The 18,516-nt window shown below is 45.1% G+C and overlaps 2 protein-coding genes across 3 annotated transcripts in view; both read left to right on the plus strand.

Moving 5' to 3' along the window:
* The window catches only part of LOC130298097 (zinc finger protein 850-like), a 190,945-nt gene that overhangs the window by 48,618 nt on the left and 123,811 nt on the right, over positions 1 to 18,516 (plus strand). The gene's annotated exons all lie outside the window — the stretch shown is intronic.
* The window catches only part of LOC130296670 (zinc finger protein 260-like), a 29,335-nt gene that overhangs the window by 3,359 nt on the left and 7,460 nt on the right, over positions 1 to 18,516 (plus strand). The window contains exon 1 of one of the 2 annotated variants that reach the window (XM_056548483.1): positions 3,879 to 4,106. The exons of the other annotated variant lie outside the window; for it this stretch is intronic. The gene's annotated coding sequence lies outside the window, so the exon portion shown is untranslated. Of the gene's footprint in view, positions 1 to 3,878; positions 4,107 to 18,516 lie in introns of those variants that run through there. 2 annotated transcript variants of the gene reach the window in all.

Raw genomic sequence — 18,516 nt, forward strand, 5'->3', positions numbered from 1 at the left:
TCTCCACTCTGCCATGGACTTGGTCCCCGACATCCCAACACACCTTTTCCACCTCCTTCACGACCCGCCACACTTTAGCGATCCTACATCACAAGGGTCGGGGGTTTATCCTCATCGACCGGGGGGGACCTCTCCTCCCGATCACAGACAACCCACGTTTCCAACCTGGATCCTCCGAGAATGGAGCTTTCTTTGAGGCTACTTTATCTCACCCACTTCGATTTCACCATGTCCTAGCTGGTGGTGAGCTCAAACCTCTAGAGGTCCTCCTGGCAGATCGCCCATTGTCTAGGCATGCCCCGTTCGCTGACCTCCAGCTACGACATTTTTATTCTAGTCTTTCGGGACGCTTGAACTTACGCTGTAGCCCAACTCCATTTGAACAACTGTGCTTGGCTTCCTCGTACCCTTGTCACTCCATCTCCGTCATCTACAGCTTGCTAATGTCCCTCCGAACGGATGCCCTCCCGAGCTTTCATCGAGCTTGGGAATCTGAGTTGGACACGACATTCTCCCCAGATCAATGGAAAAGATGTTTTTTCCTCACTCATAAAGCTGTCATTGCCACAAAGGCTCGGGATACGAGCTATAAAATTTTCTCGTTGGTATAGGGTTCCTGCGACACTTCATCGCTGGTACCCGACCGTTTCGAGCTCATGTTGGCGTTGTGGTGGTGACGAGGGTACTATGACGCATATTTGGTGGAGTTGCCCCCAGCTTATACCTTTCTGGCGATCGGTTCTTCAGGTAATTAGGGATGTGACCAGAGTCCAGGTCCCCTCTTGCCCGGAAGCTGCCTTGCTTTATATGTTCCCAATGGCACAGGCAAAATACCAGAAATCCCTTGCACGACATCTTCTCCAGGCTGCTAAAACTGTTATCCCCAGACATTGGAAAAGCCCTGTACCTCACTCTCTTGAGGAGTGGTTTGCTGAGGTAGCACATATTCAACATATGGAGGAACTCATGGTTATTCACCCCGAGGATGTGGCCAAACTGGCCGCAGCCTGGCTCCCATTGGCTTCCTTCTGCTCTTCCCCTGAATACCGGCTTCTGAGATAATGGCTACGCTTGGCTCTGCCCCGCTGTCTCTGATCTGTATGCTGGAGCTCAGTTTTGCTCGGTATCCGCCCCAGCAGGGTCTCCTTGTTATGTTTGTTTGTCTGTTTGTCCCATGCTGTGTCCTTTTGTTGTCACTCTTTTCTTGTCCTTGTCTGGTCTTCCACTCTCTTATCCTGACCTGATCTGCACACTTTCCTTTCTCTATTATAGTGGTTTTCTTTATCCGTTCCTTTTTTCAATTGAACGCCTTGGGGGTTCTTCCCTCTCCCTGATTGTTCCCTTCCCTCACCCCGCTCCCTCCCTCTCCTTCATACCCAACTACCCTGGCGAATAGATGATTCTTTGTTGACCATATGTTTTCGCTTTTCATGCAGTTTTGATATGTTGTTCTTATTGTTCTGCATAGTCTGTTCCAATTGTATAGGCCGTTGTTTGTTGTATAACCCACTCACATCTGCTTTGTACTCATCTGGTTTATTAATAAACTTTCTTGAATTTGAAAAAAAAAATGTTATATATTATTTGGGAACAATCAGATTCAGAAGAAGAAAAAATCTGGATTGTGTTTTTGCTGAAAAGACATTACTAAAAAAGGATGAAAAAATATGTGTTTTGAATAAGTAGCTGATGAATTTAAAGGGTTAAACGCGGTTGGGCCACTGACCTAAGGGTTGAAAAACAAAGAGTAAGGGCCCCTCCATAATACCCAGCCGTATAGCCTCGCCCAAACAGTGGATTGGCATTAAAAAAGGTGCCAACCTTGCCAACTTTATACATTTTCTACATTTTGAATAAGTAACTGAGGAATTTAAGGGGTTAAATGCAATTCAGATCGGCAATTCACGGCTTTTCCGGGCTGATCGGGTCTCTGATGACCCGATAGCCTGGAAAATAGGGATGATCGGAGCTGTCAGAGACAGCCCCGATCATCCTAGAGGATAGGAGCGAGGTGGCAGGGTGCCACCTCCTCCTATCCCCTGCGATTGGCCAATGCGGCCAATTGGCGAATCCCCAGGGGAGGGGCGGGGGGAACGTTCGTTTCCCCTGCTCTGCCCACCCCTGGATGTCAGGGCAAAGTGGGGGGAAGATGGCGGCAATGTGCGGGGGCCGTTGTGGGGACCGCCGGTTACCTGGGCTCACGTGCGACCGAGGACCAGGACCGGCAGGTGACATGAGGCGCAGGCAAGTGGAGGCGGCAGCGGCGGTTTCCTAGTTACAGCGGTGAAGATCGCCGTAAAGTGATCTTCACTGCTGTATCTAGGAGTTTCAAAACTACAACTTCCAGCATGGCCAGAAAGCCTTTGGCATGCCCAGAAAGCCTTTGTCTCCACAGTTTGGAGACCACTGTCCTTTCAGATGTTGTAAAACTACAACTCTGAGCATGCCCAGACTGTCCAGGCATGCTGGGAGTTGTAGTTCTGTAACATCTGGCCCTCCAGATGTTGCAGCACTTCAACTCCCAGCATGCCTGGACAGTCTCAGCATGCTGGGAGTTGTAATTTTGCAACATCTGGATGGGCACAGTTTGGAGACCACTATATAATAGTGTCCAAACTGTAGCGCTCCAGATGTCAATTCAAAGCATGCTGAGACTGTCCAGACATGCTGGGAGTTGTAGTTCGGCAACATTTGGCCCTTCAGATGTTGCCGCACTACAACTCCCAGCATGCCTGGGCATGCTTGGAGTTTAAGTCTTGCAACATCTGGAGGGCTACAGTTTGGAGACCACTACACAGTGGTCTCCAAACTGTTCTCCTCCAGTTGTTGCATAAGTACAACTCCCAACATGTCCTTCGGCTGTCTGGGCATGCTGGGAGTTGTAGTATTGCAACAACTGGGGTCGCACTGGTTGGGAAATATTGTCTGTTTCCTAACTCAGTGTTTCCCAACCTGTGTGCCTCCTGCTGTTGCAAAACTATAACTCCCAGCATGCAATGACAGACCATGGACAGGGTTGAGAAGGGGTAACAGAGGGGGGGAAAGGGTACGGTACCTTAAGCAAGCCGGCCCGCGCAGCTTGCAGTTCCACGGCAGGCACGGGAGTCCGGCGCAGATGCAGCTCGTTCCGCCCCAGGGCACCATTTTCGGCTCACTGCGCCGCAAGGGAGAGGGGGACGCAGGGATCAGCGAGATAGGGGCTCGATTGCTCAAGCCTGTAGCTCAGGCTTGGAGCAATCAAACGCCGATCGGACGAGATGGAGCAAGGTGAGGGGGTCTCCGCTCGCGTCCTAGCTGATCGGGACATCGCGATCCGACTGAGCTGCCAGAAAGTGTTTACTTTCATTTTTTGACGCGGTGAACAACTTTGATCGCCGCGTCTAAAGGGTTAATAGCGTGCGGCACAACGGCCCGGTGTGACACCGTATTAAACACCGGGACCAGGCGAGGGGTGTACAGGTACGCCCTTCGTCCTGAAGGAGTTATATTTATCAGTTACTTATTCAAAATGCAAAAAATGTATATAGTTGGCACCTTTTTTAATGCCAATCCACAGTTTGGGCCGGGCTGGATACAGGTGGGTATTATGGAGGGGCCCTTACCCTTTATATTTCAACACTTAGGTCAGTGGCCCAACCACGTTTAACCCCTTAAATTCATCAGTTACTTATTCAAAACACCAATTTTTTCATCCATTTTTTTTGTCATCCATCTTTTTTTCAGCAAAAAACGCAAACAATCAAGATTTTTTTTTTCTGAATTCGATTGTTCCCAAATAATATTTAACATTTATGTATAAAAAACTGGTTTACTGTAGAGAAATAAGAGAAGAAAAGGTCTATTGGTCATAGTCATCTATAAGACAATGCGCGAATAAGAAACCAACTTCAGTGAATAAGAAGCTGCCGAATAAGAAACCAACTTCAGTGAATAAGAAGCTGCCGAATAAGAAACCAACTTCAGTGAATAAGAAGCTGCCGAATAAGAAACCAACTTCAGTGAATAAGAAGCTGCCGAATAAGAAACCAACTTCAGTGAATAAGAAGCCGCCGAATAAGAAACCAACTTCAGTGAATAAGAAGCTGCCGAATAAGAAACCAACTTCAGTGAATAAGAAGCTGCCGAATAAGAAACCAACTTCAGCCTCGTTGTGTGTGTGTGTGTGTGTGTGTGTGTGTATAATATATCTATGTGTGTGTATATAATATATCTATGTGTGTGTATATATCTGTGTGACAAAGAAAGTGAAAAAGAGGTGCTCACCTCATGCAGATTACCCAGTGGATGGGTATTGTGAGCAAAGCCAAATAAGGTGGACCCTTACCTGGCAGAGTTATGCTAAGAGCGTAACGTCTGGATGAGCATATAGCAATATCAGCCGCAGCCTCGTGGTCCATCTGGTGATCCAAGTGTGAAGACCGGCTGTTAAAGGGGTTATCCAGGAAAAAACTTTTTTTTTAATGTGTGTGTATATATATATATATATATATAATATATATATATATATATATATCTCAACTGCCTCCAGAAAGTTAAACAGACTTGTAAATTACTTCAAAAATCTTCATCCTTTCAGTACTTATGAGCTTCTGAAGTTGAGTTGTTCTTTTCTGTCTAAGTGCTCTCTGATGACACGTGTCTCGGGAACATAGCAAACCTCTTTTACACTGTGCAGTTCCCGAGACAAGAAAAGATGTCAGCAGAGAGCACTGTTGCCAGACAGAAAACAACAACTCAACTTCAGCAGCTGATAATTATTGAAAGGATTAAGATTTTTTAATAGAAGTAATTTACAAATCTGTTTAACTTTCTGGAGCCAGTTGATATAAAAAAAAAAAAGTGTTTCCTGGAATACCCATTTTAATAGCAAAGCAGGTAGGGGGCACGGAGTACCTCTCAAAAATGGGACATCAGTCGGGCCCAGACACAAACCACCTTTCTCTTCCACTGCCTGAAAGAGAATTTACTTTTAGGCAGTGGAAGGGAGAGGTGGTTTGTGTCTGGGCCCAACTGATGTCCAATTTTTGAGAGGTACTCCGTGCCCCCTACCTGCTTTGCTATATATCTGTGTGTGTATATATAAAAAAAAAAAAAAAAAAAAAAAAATATATATATATATATATATTAAAGAACCAAAAGGGCATCACTACCACACGGGTGCCAGCAATGGAATGTCCCGGGTCAGGGGTCACATAGATATTGGCAAGTGTAGTTCACGAAAATCCAGCTCGCTCCACCAATGCGCCCCCGACACGGATCCGCACCCAGCCCGGTGCACACAGATTCAAACAAGAGGAAGAAATGATCCAGCGTGGGTCAGTAGAAATCCAGACTTTATTAGAACTCACAGTAAAAGCAGTAAAAGCAACCAGCATATCAGACGCGTTTCAGGCGCATGCGCCCTTCGTCAGTGAGGCACTGACGAAGGGCGCATGCGCCTGAAACGCGTCTGATCTGCTGGTTGCTTTTACTGCTTTTACTGTGAGTTCTAATAAAGTCTGGATTTCTACTGACCCACGCTGGATCATTTCTTCCTCTTGCTTGTCACATAGATATCCCCACCCCAAAAGGAAGGTACTGCCAAAGTAGGTAAGCGTGAATGAAATTTATTGACCTGACATCAAAGCGACGTTTTAGTTCCCCACTTGCAGCCTTTCTCAAGCTCAGCAACCAGTGATACTAACAGGGTATTTATACAGCAAGTGTACAACAAATCAATTGATTTACATAATTATCATAATATGAATAAAAACTGTGAATATAAGGATCACCTCTAATCATACACATGTGCATAAAGTGCAAGTGCTAAGTGCTTCTCACTAATACTAGTGATCCGCATTTACAAAGTCAGGTTCATATCAATACTCAATACAGTGAACAGTGTTAATAGAATAAGAGAGGGGCCGGAGATACATACATTAGATCACCGGGCAAAGATGTCTGTACAGGAACTGCCATAATGGTGTGGAACGCCACCTCAGCTCTCGGCGCATGGCGCCGTTCAATGTGTCTATGCGCATGCGCTAGAATGACTCACTGATAGAGCCTATTACTGGCAGGCGTCACCGTTGGCTATGGCAGCTGGTCTCCACATGACTGCGCGCAAGCGCACATGGCAGTAGTGAATCCCTGTACACCATGGGAGAGCCTGGCACTTCGTAAGGTTCTCCTTATACAAGGTTATATGCATTTTTATGATCGGAGGCATGACTGGCAGGCATCATAGGGGCTCACGCTATGCAAATCGCACAAGGGGAGGACCTTTGGTGGACATGGACCCCGGGTTAATGGGAAACCACAATCAGCCTGGTGATGCCCACCTTTTCATGCTGTCCAACCCAATGTGACATAATGTAAGCGAAGAGACACAGTCATTTGTACAGTGGAGACCATGTTGTTATTCAGCAGACCCTTGTCCCGGTTTTTCACGCTTGTAGTATGTCGCCTCCTCATTAGTGTTATCTAAAAATAGAATAAAAACATTAATTTAAGAAAACCAGTTGAATGAATGCAAGATTGAATGAATACAAAATTACATGTATATCAAAATTACATGTATATATATATAATACATTTAAAATTCCCGGAGTTACCACAAATTCCACATTTAATCCATGAGGCGGCAAGGAGTCGAGTGTGTGGATCCAACGCAACTCCCGTTTTTTTTAAATGCTGGTGCGGTCTCCACCATATTTCAAGGGGGAATGTGGTCAAGCAAGGTGAACCTCAGATCTTTTTCACTATGGCTGGCCTCCAAAAAATGTTTGGAGACCGGTAGATCTACACGTTGTTTTCGTATTGAATAACAATGTTGAGTGATTCAATGTTTGAACATAAGAGTGGTTTCGCCCACGTAAATTAAGTTGCACGGGCAACTTAAAACGTTAATTACATGGTCCATAGTGCACGTAAGATAGTAACATAGTTCATAAGGTTGAAAAAAGACCAGATTCCATCAAGTTCAACCTATAACCCTAATGAGTCCCTACTGAGTTGAGTTGATCTAGAAGAAGGCATAAAACGCTCATACTAGAGGTAAAGATTCCTTCTCGACTCCAATATGGCATCAGAATAAATCCCTGGATCAACGTTCTGTCCCTATAAATCTAGTATACATAACCAGTGATGTTATTATTCTCCAAAAATGCATCCAGCCCCTTTTTGAACTCTATTAAAGAGTTCACCATGACCACCTCCTCCGGGAGAGAATTCCACAGTCTCACTGCTCTTACAGTAAAGAACCCCCGTCTGTGCTGGTGTAGAAAAACCTTCTTTCCTCTAGACGTAGAGGATGCCCCCTTGTTATAGATACAGTCCTGGGTATAAATAGATCGTGGAGAGATCTCTGTACTGTCCCCTGATATATTTATACATAATTATTAGGTCTCCCCTAAGCCTTCTTTTTTCTAAACTAACCCCAATTCTGATAATCTTTCTGGGTACTGTAGTCCTCCCATTCCCCGTATTACTCTGGTTGCCTGTCTTTGAACCCTCTCCAGCTCCACTATATCTTTCTTGTACACTGGTTCCCAGTACTGTACACAGTATTCTATGTGTGGTCTGACTAGTGATTTGTACAGCAGTAGAATTATTTCCTTGTCGTGGGCATCTATGCCCCTATTGATGCCCCCCATGATTTTATTAGCCTTGGTAGCAGCTGCCCGACATTGGTCACTACAGCTAAATTTACTGTTAACTAAGACTCCTAAGTCCTTTTCCATGTCAGTTGTCCCAAGTGTGCTCCCATTTAATACATAATCCCAGCCCGGATTTTTCTTCCCCATGTGCATTACCTTAAATTTATCAGTGTTGAACCTCATCTGCCACTTCCCAACCCAAACCTCCAACCTATCCAGATCCATTTGTAACAGTGCCCTGTCCTCTATAGTGTTTACCGCTTTACAGAGTTTAGTGTCCTCTGCAAAGATTGCTACTTTACAATTCAACCCCTCTACAAGGTCATTAATGAACATATTAAATAGGACAGGACCCAAGACTGACCCCTGTGGTACCCCACTAGTAACAGTCACCCAATCAGAATAAGTACCATTAATAACCACCATCTGTTTCCTATCATTGAGTCAGTTACTTACCCACTTGCACACATTCTCCCCCAGCCCCATCCTTCTCATTTTATGCACCAACCATTTATGTGGCACCGTATCAAATGCTTTGTAAAAATCCAGATATGCGACATCCAGCGATTGCCCCTGGTCCAGTCTGGAGCTCCCCTCCTCGTAAAAGCTGATCAGGTTAGTTTGACAGGACCGATCCCTCATAAAGCCATGCTGATACGGGGTCATACATTTATTATTATCAAGATATTCCAAAATAAGCATCTCTTAGGAAACCCTCAAACAATTTACATACAACTGAGGTTAAGCTAACAGGTCTATAATTCCTGGGGTCACCTTTTGACCCCTTCTTAAATATTGGCACCACATTTGCCATGCGCCAGTCCTGGGGAACAGTCCCTATCACTATAGAGTCCCTGAAGATTAAAAATAGCGGTCTGTCTATTACATTACTTAATTCCTTTAGAACACGGGGGTGAATGCCATCTGGACCTGGTGATTTGTCTATTTAGATTTTTTGTAGGTGGCACTGTACTTCTTCCTGGGTTAGACAAGTGACCTGTACTGGGGAGTTTACCTTATCTCGCTGTATTTCACCTGCCATTTCATTTTCCTCGGTGAATACAGTGGAGAAGAATTTGTTTAATATATTTGCTTTTTCCTGATCCCTGTTTATAATTTCTTCCTCATCATTTTTAAAAGGGCCAACACTTTCATTTTTAACCTTTTTGCTATTTATATAGTTAAAGAACATTTTGGGGTTAGTTTTACGCTCTTTGGCAATAAGTCGTTCTGTCTCTATTTTTGCGGCATTAATCCGTTTTTTTTTAACATATTTTACATTTTTCTCTATAGCTTTTTAATGCTTCTTCACTGCTGTCCTGTTTTAGTAATTTAAATGTTTTATTTTTGTCATTTATTGCCCCCTTAACATTTTTATTCATCCATATTGGTTTTCTTTTATTCCTGACCCTTTTATTCCCATAAGGTATTTAAAAGTCTCCCATTTAATGTCAGTATTCTTGTTTTCGAGGACATTATCCCATTTTATTTTGTTAAGGGCTTCGCTGAGTTCATCAAACTTTGCCTTCCTAAAGTTCATTGTTTTTGTGGCCCCTCGAGAGATTCCCTTATTGAAGAACAAGTTATAATGTATTATATTATGATCTCTATTTCCTAGGTGTCCTTCTACCTGCACATTAGTTACTCTGTCAGGCCTGTTGGTCAATATTAAGTCTAGTAGGGCGCCCCCTCTGGTCGGGCCCTGCACCATTTGGGACAGATAATTGTCTTTAGTTATAGTCAGAAACCTGTTTCCTTTATGAGATTCACAGGTCTCAGTCTCCCAGTTTATATCAGGATAGTTATAGTCTCCATTATTATCACCTCATTCTGATTTGCTGCCTTGTTTATTTGCCTCAGTAATTGATCTTCTGCCTCTTCCATTATGTTTGGTGGCTTATAGCTTATACTCCTATCAGGATTTTATTATTTTTATCTCCATATATTTCTACCCAAAATGACTCCACATTATTGTTTCCCTCCCGTATATCCTCCCAGCAGTGCGGCCTTCAAATTGGACTTTACATAAAGACATACTCCTCCCCCTTTCTGTTTTGTCCGATCCTTCCTGAATAGACTATAACCCTGTATGTTGACCGCCCAGTCACAGGTATCGTCCAACCAAGTCTCTGTTATACCCACTATGTCATAATCCTCCTCAGACATTTTCAACTCCAGTTCGTCAGTTTTATTGAACAGACTTCTGGCATTAGTCAACATGCAATTCAATGGTGTATGTTTTTATTTCCTATCCCTATTAACGATTCTAACCCCTCCCTCCGCTCCACCCCCAGGTACATTATTAAGTCCCCCCCTCTATCTACACTATCTTCCCCCTCTATTTTGTAGGTTCCCTCCCCCCCCAGTCCCTAGTTTAAACACTCCTCCACCCTTCTAGCCATCTTCTCCCCAAGCACAGCTGCACCCTCCCCATTGAGGTGCAGCCCGTCCCTACGGTAGAGCCGGTAACCGACAGTGAAGTCGGCCCAGTTCTCCATGAACCAAGACCCCTCCTTCCTACACCAGCTTCTGAGCCACTTGTTTACCTCCCTAATCTCTCGCTGCCTCTCTGGTGTGGCTCATGGTACAGGTAATATTTCAGAAAATACTACCTTGGAGGTCCTTGCCTTAAGCTTGCAGCCTAAGTCCCTGAAATCATTTTTAAGGACACTCCACCTACCTCTTACTTTGTCATTGGTGCCAATATGTACCATGACTGCTGGGTCTTCTCCCCACCCAACAACCTGTCAACCCGATCCGCGATGTGCCGAACTCGAGTGCCAGGAAGACAACACACTGTTCTGTGATCCCGGTCTTTGTGACAGATCGCCCTGTCTGTCCCCCAATAATTGAGTCCCCCACTACCAATACCTGTCTGGCCTGCCCTGCACTCCTCCCCCCTTACTGGAGCAGACACCCCCCTGGCGGTCAGAGGCAGAGTCCTGCAGCAGTACCGCTAGCTCTGAAATGGCATCCCCCTCATCTGCCAACCGGGCAAACTTGTTGGGGTGTGCCAGTTCAGGACTAGCCTCCCTGACACTTTTCCCTCTACCCCGTTTTCTAACTGTAACCCAGGTAACTGCCTGACTGTCCTGCACCTCCGTCCCACTATCCTCCCCCACCTATACCCCAGAGAGTACTTGCTCAGTGAGCAGGAGACTCCTCTCCAAGTTGTCAATGCATCTCAGTGTTGCCAGTTGCTCCTCTAGATCCAGGATCTGGGCTTCCAAATGAACAACTCGCACACATCTCACACAACAATATGCACCCTCAAACTGCTGTTCAAGGATTGCATACATTGTGCAAGATGCACACTGGACTGCCTTTTCCAACATCGAGGCCATACTAGATTTGGGGATAGCAAAAATTAACAACAAAAAAATCATATATTTCAATTTAAACTTCCTGAATTTAAAGTCCCTTAATTTTAAGTCCCCTCACTTTTATACTCACTCACTTGTATACTTCACACTCTTGTATACAGACACACAATCACTAGCTCAGACAATCGCTAGATATACTTGGTTTTATAGTTACCAAACAGCACCTCTTTCTTCACAGCCTGGGAGTGAATGCAAGCTATGCAAGATATGATTTAATATTTGTACACCTGACCTGTGCCTGGATGTACAAAATTGGGACCTTTAATCATGTATGAACAGTTCACACAATTCCTGCCAGGGTAGGAGCCCTTATTCTGTACCGTGAAGAAGGATTGTTTGCTACCAGAACCCACAGAAATGTCGGCTTTGACCAATTTGTTACGAAGGCTAGGAGGTCTAGGAGGACATAAGGGGTTGTGTTTGGAATTCTTCAATGTCTGGAAAACTATTTCGGATGATGTGCCAGTATTTCCTAACTGTACGTGCTACTTTACTGGCTCTAGGACTGAACATTGTTACAAAAGATATACGTGTCAAGGATTTTGCTGGCCTAGTGGTAGAGAGTAGGTGTTCTCTATCCATGGTCAGCACTTTGTTTGCTCTGTTCTATTAGGGCAGGTGGATAACCCCTAGCTGTGAAGTTTTTAGCCATGTCTAGTGTGCCTAGCCATGTCTAGTGCGGGTATGACATTAGGTTCTCTGCTGACAATACGTCGAGCCCTCATCACTTGACTTGTCGGCTGAGAACGAACAATATCTTTAAGGTGATGACTGTCGTATTTGAGTATAGAATTACAATCTGTACTTTTGGTATATAAATCCGTATGTAATTGATTGTTACAAATGGAAACAGTGGTATTCAAAAAATCAAAGTAAGTGTGGGACCAGTTGAGTGTAAATTGGAGGCACGGATTAATTACCTCTCCAGATCAGGACACATCATCTATGTATCGCCACCACTTCCACCATGTGCTGAAGTGGTAGCGATACATAGATGATGTGTCCTGATCTGGAGAGGTAATGAATCAGATCTACACAATTTTCATTCCTTTTTGAATACTATTAATCCATGCCTCCAATTTACACTCAACTGGTCCCACACTTCCGTAGATTTTTTGGATACCATTGTTTCCATTTCTAACAATTACATACGGATTTATATACCAAAAGTACAGATTGTAATTCTATACTTTAATACGACAGTGATCACCCTAAACATATTGTTCGTTCTCTGCCGAATGATGAGGGCTCGACGTATTGTCAGCAGAGAACCTAATGTCATAACCCGCACTAGACGCCATGGCTAAAAAATTCACAGCTAGGGGTTATTCACCTGCCCTAATAGAACAGAGCAAGCAGAAAGTGCTGACCATGGATAGAGAACACTTACTCTCTACCACTAGGCCAGCAAAATCCTTGACACGTATACCTTTTGTAACAACGTTCTGTCCTAGTGCCAGTAAAGTAGCACGTACTGTTAGGAAATACTGGCACATCATCCGAAATAGTTTTCCAGACATTGAAGAATTCCAAACACAACCCCTTATGTCCTACCGTAGACCTCCTAGCCTTCGTAACAAATTGGTCAAAGCCGACATTTCTGTGGGATCTGGTAGCCAACAATCCTTCATCACGGTACAGAATAAGGGCTCCTACCCTGGCAGGAATTGTGTGAACTGTTCATACATGATTAAAGGTCCAAATTTTGTACATCCAGGCACAGGTCAGGTGTACAAATATTAAATCATATCTTACGTGCACTATGGACCATGTAATTAACGTTTTAAGTTGCCCGTGCAACTTAATTTACGGGGCGAAGCCACTCTTATGTTCAAACATTGAATCACTCAACATTGTTATTCAATACGAAAACAACGTCCAGATCTACCGGTCTCCAAACATTTTTTGGAGGCCAGCCATAGTGAAAAAGATCTGAGGTTCACCTTGCTTGACCACATCCCCCCCTTGAAATATGGTGGAGACCGCACTAGCATTTAAAAAAATCGCGAGTTGCGTTGGATCCACACACTCAACTCCTTGCGGCCTCATGGATTGTATGTGGAATTTGTGGTAACTCCGGGAATTTTAAATGTATCATAACAAGAATAAGTTGTTGTGGTGTTTGTTACCGATAACAACCACGTGTGATTATACATGTAATTTTGTATTCATTCAATCTTGCATTCATTCAACTGGTTTTCTTAAATTAATGTTTTTATTCTATTTTTAAATAACACTAATGAGGAGGCGACATACTACAAGCGTGAAAAACTGGGACAAGCTTCTGCTGAATAACAACATGGTCTCCACTATACAGTGGTCCCTCAAAATACGATGGTAATCCGTTCCAAACGGACCATCGTTTGTTGAAACCATCGCATGTTGAGGGATCCGTGCAATTTAAAGTATAGGACTGTGGTCTACAACCAGCGGACCTCCAGATGTTGCAAAACTACAACACCCAGCATGCCCGGACAGCCAACGGCTGTCCGGCATGCTGGGTGTTGTAGTTTTGCTAAATCTGGAGGTCCGCAAGTTGTAGATCACTGTTAGAGGAAGTTGTACTCGCGTGTCCCCGCTGCTCCGGACCGTCACCGCTCATCACCGCTGCCCTCGATGTCGCTGCGTCCCCGGGGTGTCCCCGACGCTCCGGCAAGGCCTCTGCTTCCCCGGCATCCTCGCTCTCCATCGCCGCCATCACGTCGCTGCGTACGCCGCTCCTATTGGATGACAGGATGGCGTGCGCAACGACGTGATGATGTCGATGGAGAGCGCAGACGATGCAGAGGATCCCGAAGATGACGCGCCAGAGCCCCGAGGACAGGTGAGTGATCGTCAGCGGACCACACGGGGCACCGTAAACGGCTATCCGATGGCAGCTGAAGCAGTCTGCGCTGCCGGATAGCCGTTTATGCGATAGCCCCGACATAACAAAAGCATCGTATGTTGATGTTGCCTTCAATATGACCTCTGAGAGGCCATCGCATGTTGAAATGATCGTATGTCGGGGCCATCATAGGTTGAGGGGTCACTGTACAAATGACTGTGTCTCTTCGCTTACATTATGTCACATTGGGTTGGACAGCATGAAAAGATGGGCATCACCAGGCTGATTGTGGTTTCCCATTAACCCGGGGTCCATGTCCGCCAAAGGTCCTCCCCCTGTGCGATTTGCATAGCGTGAGCCCCTATGATGCCTGCCAGTCATGCCTCTGATCATAAAAAGGCATATAACCTTGTATAAGGAGAACCTTACAAAGTGCCAGGCTCTCCCATGGTGTACAGGGACTCACTACTGCCATGTGCGCTTGCGCGCAGTCATGTGGAGACCAGCTGCCATAGCCACAGTGACGCCTGCCAGTAATAGGCTCTATGGATCAGTGAGTCATTCTAGCGCATGCGCATAGACACATTGAACGGCGCCATGCGCCGAGAGCTGAGGTGGCGTTCCACGCCATTATGGCAGTTCCTGTACAGACATCTTTGCCCGGTAATCTAATGTATGTATCTCCCGCCCCTCTCTTATTCTACTAACACTGTTCACTGTATTGAGTATTGATATGAACCTGACTTTGTAAATGCGGATCACTAGTATTAGTGAGAAGCACTTAGCACTTTATGTATTCCGCAGTTGCACTTTATGCACATGTGTATGATTAGATGTGATCCTTCTATTCACAGTTTTTATTCATATTATGATAATTATGTAAATCAATTGATTTGTTGTACACTTGCTGTATAAATACCCTGTTAGTATCACTGGTTGCTGAGCTTGAGAAAGGCTGCAAGTGGGGAACTAAAACGTCGCTTTGATGTCAGGTCAATAAATTTCATTCACGCTTACCTACTTTGGACTGCTGCAGTACCTTCCTTTTGGGGTGGATATATATATCAGGGATCGACCGATATCGTTTTTTTTAGGGCCGATACTCTGGAGGTTAGGCCCAATACCCGATAACTTATACCGATATTCCGCTATAAGTTGACGACTATTTATTCCACCCCCGGCGACACCGCTGCAGATCATTGATTTAAAGCGGACGCTTTAAATCAATGAACTGCAGCGGCTTTTGCGGTCCCAGAGACCACCGCCGCCTCCCGCTTCTCTCCCCCTGCCTGTCCTGAGTCCTATCACGGCACCCCCCCACCGCACCGCCCGGCCAGAGACCGCCGCCGCCGCCGCTGCCCCATTGCCTCCCCTATTCCCGGTTTTATAATTACCTGTTCCCAGGGTCCGCTCTACTTCTGTCTCCGGCGCCGCAGTAGCTGTCACTGTGCATCGCACAGCGTAACACAGGATGGCGCAGGAGCCAGAAATAGCGCGGACCCTGGGCCCCGGGAACAGGTAATTATAACAACGGGGATGGGGGAGGCAATGGGGCAGCGGCCGGGGCGGTACGGTGGTGGGGGTGAGGCTCGGTGCACTGGTGGGGGGTGGTGTGCGGCGCGGTGGTGGGGTGTGTGGCGGGGGGCGGGGCATTATCGGATTATCGGCAAGGTAATTGCCGATACCGATGACGTCCAAAATCGTGAATATCGGCCGATAATATCGGCCAGACTGATAATCGGTCGATCCCTAATAAATATATAATATATATGTGTGTGTGTATTATCAGGTATAAGTAACACATTGGTCACCTGGTAGATCTTCTGTGGGGTGTGGGTGTATATATATATATATATATATATATATATATGTGTGTATTATCAGGTATAAGTAACCCTTTGGTCACCTGGTAGATCTTCTGTGGGGTGTGGGTGTATATATATATATATATATGTGTGTATTATCAGGTATAAGTAACACATTGGTCACCTGGTAGATCTTCTGCGGGGTGTGGGTGTATATATATATATATGTGTGTATTATCAGGTATAAGTAACACATTGGTCACCTGGTAGATCTTCTGCGGGGTGTGGGTGTATATATATATATATATATATGTATTATCAGGTATAAGTAACCCTTTGGTCACCTGGTAGATCTTCTGTGGGGTGCGGGTCCTACAGGACAGGCTGGTTACTCACAGAGTTTCCACCTGATATTCCAGGGTCACCCTCTCCCGGGATCACAATGACGTTATTGCAGTCGGCCATTACTTTGTATCATGTCCCAGTCTACTTATGGTTGTATCTCATGGCCATGTCAAGTCATACTAACGCACAGGTTAGGCCAGCGCCCGCAATGCCTCATATTACTGTCACGCCGAGCGCTCTGGGTCCCGCTGCTTCCCTGGAGCACTCGCGAGCGCTGCTTCCATGTTCCCGGAGGGGACGCGATCCGAGGTGCGGGACGTGCCCGCTCTCGGATCGCGCCCCATGTCTCTCACCCACCACGTCCTCCTTCACTGCCCTCCCGCCATGCGCGGCCCCGCTCTCTAGGGCGCGCACGCCGGCTCTATGAAATTTAAAGGGACAGTGCACCACTAATTGGTGCCTGGCCCAATCAGTTCTAAACATATATAAAAACCCACTTCCCCTTCCTGTCCTTGCCGGATCTTGTTGCCCTAGTGCCCTGAGAAAGCGTTTTGTGTATCCCAAGCCTGTGTATCCAGACCCTTGCCGTTGCCCCTGACTACGAACCATTGCTGCCTGTCCAGACCTTCTGCTACGTCCGACCTTGCTCTTGTCTTGTCCCTGTGTACCGCGCCTGTCTCAGCTGTCAGTGAGGTTGAGTCGCTATCGGGTGGAACGACCTGGGAGTTACCTGCCGCTGCAAGTCCATCCTGCTTTGCGGCGGGCTCTGGTGAAAACCAGTAACCCCTTAGATTCCGTTCCCCTGGTACGGCCCACGCCATCACCCCACTGACACAGAGGATCCACCTCCAGTGTCCTCGCTGCATACCTATCCGGATCCTGACAATTACCACATGTGTTTTCGGTGTAATTCTCTGTTGCTCCCGCGACATCTCAGTCCACATGGGTGAATGTCAGTAGTTTCAGCATCTTGTTGAGGGATTATTCTTGAGGTTCAGATGATGTGTATGTATAACTGTTCTACGGTATGTGCAAAAAAATTCCAAAGTCCAAAATTACGTATTTTTGGTCGCTTTATATATCATGAAAAAATGAATAAAAAGCAATCAAAAACTCAGATCAATACAAAAATGGTACCGCTAAAAACATCAGATCACAGTGCAAAAAAATGAGCCCTCATACCGCCCCATACGCAGAAAGAAAAAAAAGTTATAGGGGTCAGAAGATGACAATTTTAATTGTATAAATTTCCGTGCATGTAGTTATGATTTTTTCCAGAAGTACGACAAAATCACCTATATAAGTAGGGGATCATTTTAATCGTATGGACCTACAGAATAAAGATAGTGTCATTTTTACTGAAAAATGTACTGCATAGAAACGGAAGCCCCCAAAAGTTACAAAATGGCGTTTTTTCTTCAATTTCATCGCACAATGATTTTGTTTTCCGTTTCACCGTGGATTTTTGGGTAAAATGACTGATGTCACTGCAAAGTAGAATTGGTGGCGCAAAAAAATAAGCTGATATGGATTTTTAGGTGCAATATTGAAAGAGTTATGATTTTTAAAAGGGGAGGAGGAAAAAACGAAAGTGCAAAAAACGAAAAACCCTCAGTCCTTAAGGGGTTAAACTCTGTTACCTTGGGATGGGCTCTCTGTAATAAAGGCCAGTGCTTCCAAATAATCCCCTGTACTTTGTATGGGTGAAACGTGTGTACAAAGGCAATACAGTTGGCATTTGATCTCTTATGTTATCTCTGTCCCTGGAGCAAGATTTGAGAATGTGTTCTGGGTATCCCCTTTCCCTAAATTGGTTAGACATTTTTTCTAGTCTTTTGGTTCTGGTGGTTTCATCTGTGACAATTCTTTTTATCCTGTCGAATTGTGAAATTGGAAGGGATCTAAGTGTGGCTTTGGGGTGATAGCTGCTGAAGTGAAGAAGATTATTGCGATCAGTTCGTTTGAAGTAGAGGTCAGTGGAAAGGATTCCATGGTTGTCTGTGTACTGTCGTGTCTAGGAAATTAACTGATATATTGCTGTAGTGAATGGTGAATTGGAGTTTGGGCCATATGTTGTTAATGTAGTTATGAAATTCCTGTAGTGAATCAGTGGAACCCTCCCATATGCAAAAAATGTCATCGATATATATTTTCCATGTCTTAGCATGTTGGCGAAAGTTGGGATTGGTGTACACGAAGCACTCTTCGAAATCAGCCATGTATATATTTGCATAGGGAGGAGCCATGTTGGACCCCATAGCGGTACCCTGCGTTTGTAGGTAAAAAGTATCTTGGAACATGAAATAGTTATTATAGGATATCCATGAGAGAATTACAGAAATCAATATGTGCATTAGTGAGGTCAGATTTGTGTAGCAACCGGGTGACAGCAGAAAGGCCCTTGTCGTGTTTGATGGATGTGTAGAGACTGTTGACATCGAAATTGACTAAGGGGTACTTGGTGAGTGTTTCTGATGAGTTCAAGGAAAGTACTTGTGTCTAGAAGAAATGATTTGGTG

The sequence above is a fragment of the Hyla sarda genome, chromosome 1, assembly GCF_029499605.1.
Source record: "Hyla sarda isolate aHylSar1 chromosome 1, aHylSar1.hap1, whole genome shotgun sequence".
NCBI classification, from domain to species: Eukaryota; Metazoa; Chordata; class Amphibia; order Anura; family Hylidae; genus Hyla; species Hyla sarda.